The sequence below is a fragment of the Cyprinodon variegatus genome, unplaced genomic scaffold (assembly GCF_000732505.1).
Source record: "Cyprinodon variegatus isolate N-32 unplaced genomic scaffold, C_variegatus-1.0 Scaffold1792, whole genome shotgun sequence".
Classification (NCBI taxonomy): domain Eukaryota; kingdom Metazoa; phylum Chordata; class Actinopteri; order Cyprinodontiformes; family Cyprinodontidae; genus Cyprinodon; species Cyprinodon variegatus.
Genome location: NW_015152245.1, coordinates 47953 through 50483, shown reverse-complemented (window position 1 = coordinate 50483; position 2531 = coordinate 47953). Strand labels below are relative to the sequence as shown.

The following is a 2531-nucleotide window of genomic DNA, read 5'->3' as shown; positions in this document are numbered from 1 at the left end:
TTAAAAAAACAATTTAGATTTTAAAATGGAAAAATGTTGTATTACTTTTTTTTTATTTAAAAATTCAATGTATAACATTATGCATAAACATCTGCATTTCATTCAGAGCTAAATTATGCTTAAACAGATTATAAGTAAAAATGTCTCCTTTACTGGTTGATGATTTTCTTTAACTGGTTACCACTGCTGTAAACAAAGAGCTGCAGATGCTCCACTTTTCCCTGTTGGTAACGATAATTGACTATTTCACCACAGTTAACTAAATCTTTCTCTGTCCATGAAAGAAAAGAGTTTTCTTAGTTCCTCCTCTGGTTGATTTCTGTGGGTTTCTGCTGACAGAGATCACGCCTGGCTAGCCCCTCCCACGGCAGCCATCTTGGTGACTTTGCTCTTATATTTAGCCGCTTCTTCAGCTTCCTGTGATCAGAAACTAACCTGGTGGCTTTTCTGATTGAGTCGGAGGAGTGAAATCATTGATCGCTCTGAGTTTAGCGTCTTCAACCAGCAGTGAGTGCTTCTGTGAGCCCCCCCCTCCTCAAAACACTGACAGTCAGAGCAGAGCGACTGTTTTAGTCTCACAGAGCTTCCTGTGATGCTGTAATAATCCACCTACTCTGATTCAACCGGGTTTTATTCAGGCAGCAGGTTCTGCTGCTGCAGGATGGGGGGGGTTCTGCTCAGCGACCCCCCCTGCAGGCGGATCTCCTGATCATAGATCATGATGCAGATACCCATGGTGGCTATCAGAAGCGATCGTTCCACGGTGTCCATGAACGCGCCTGAGTGGGCGTTTCCACTCACTTGGACTCTGTCCGTCTGTCAGCCGTCTGTGTGGCGAGGCGTCACAGACACACTGATACCGCCGTGGTCGGTGCCAACCGCCCTGCGTGACCCAGAGGTGTCAGTCAGTGTAAAATATCACAGTTCTCATCAGCGATTGGCTTCCAGGAATAACCCTGAGCCGGGATGGGGGGGGGTCTGTAAACACTTCAGAGAACGGAGCTGCAGGACTTTCCACCAGCAGAGGCTGTTTGCTTCCTCACTCTGTAGACACTTCAATGGGGGGGGGGTCATTGATTGATATTTAGCTCATAGAAGTTGTTGCATCAACGTTTCCTTAGAAATGTTTTTACAGCTGATGGTGAGGCGGCCTTGGAGTGGTGGTGTCATCGCTACACTGAGGGGCCCGTGATCCAGACCCCACAGGGCTCCTCACGGGGCCACACGGGGCCCCCTCCCTAAGACCACTCGCCTGTTAGGCTTTTATTTCTATGCACTTTCGGGAGTATTTTATTTTGAAAAACCTTGAAAAAATTTCTTTCCATCCTTTCCAAACTGTCATGGAGTCCTCTCTCCTCCCGTTCAGACTTCCATCAGAGGGATCGTCAGACATGAGTGGCCCCGCTACATCAAAGGGAGGGAGGGGGGGCAGGTGAAAGTGAACGAGCAAAATAATGAGGTGCAACTGAGGAAAAACAAGAGATTTGGTCTAAAGAAGGAGGGAGAGATAAGTCTGAGATGTTCGGCTCCTAAATCACTCTCTGGTTTCAAAGGGAAGCTTTAAGGCCACCTGTCAGCAATTAGTCTGGACAGGGACGGGGGGGGGGGCGTCTTTGTTTGAGCTCCTCACAAACATCCTCATCACTGTTTTCATGGCTGGAACATGTTTATATGTCAGGTTTTCCTCCTGCCTGGTCCCAGTTTGAAGCAGCTCATCCCATTCAGGCAGACTGGTCTGTAACTGGTGCTGAGATGGTCTCCTCCAGCCCCGCCCCCCGCCTCGATGAAAACACCATCATCTCAGCGGACGGAAACCCACCGGGTCACGTTTGCTCCTGTGTGGACTTTCCTGCTGTTTTTGTGATCTGGGTGTGAACTGAGTGCAGCTAAGGCGTTTCTCCTGCAGGCTGGCAGCGAGCGGCGGGGTGGGGACGGCCCGCCTAGCCACAACAGCTGCGCTCTGATTGTCGCCAACAAGGACGGCGTTGATTTTGGGGAAGGAACTGTAGAAAAGTACACATCCTCCTGAGAGCTGCCAGAGGCAGAGCTAAAAATAGAGGCTGCAATTGGCTGTCGCCTTGTCACTGTTAAAATCAGGACGGCTATTTGTGTCCCTGGATACGGTTTCTGAGCCCTGTGGTTTTTCCCCGAAGCCTTCCTTTTGTGTGATCGATGTATTGTTTTTGAGGCGATGACCCATCATGTGAAGCCTGCTTTGTTTGGGAGCCAGAGCACACAGGGCTAGATTAGTGGGTGCAGGTTGGTCAGAGGTCAGAGGTCATGGAGGCAGCTTCTGATTCACATACAGTGAAATTCACAGTCCTGCATCAGTCAGGATCAGTTTGTTTGAAACTTTCCTGAGATTCTTCCACTGGCTTTCCTTCAGGAGGGTGGAGGGCCTCCTTTCCATCACCCTAATCTTTAGCTCCAAGAAGACTGTTTCCAAACCTTCCTCTCTGCTCCTAACAGTTCAACTGTTTTTTAGGAAGCTTCCAGTGGGTCGGGTCGGCCACCGCCCTCCATCTGGGGCA

The 2531-nt window shown here is 49.4% G+C and overlaps 1 protein-coding gene across 1 annotated transcript in view; it reads left to right on the top strand.

Annotated features, from left to right (window-relative positions):
• Positions 1-2531, top strand: part of LOC107104559 (breast carcinoma-amplified sequence 3-like) — a gene marked incomplete at its 3' end in the record, with an annotated part of 84426 nt that overhangs the window by 34947 nt on the left and 46948 nt on the right. The window lies entirely within an intron of this gene.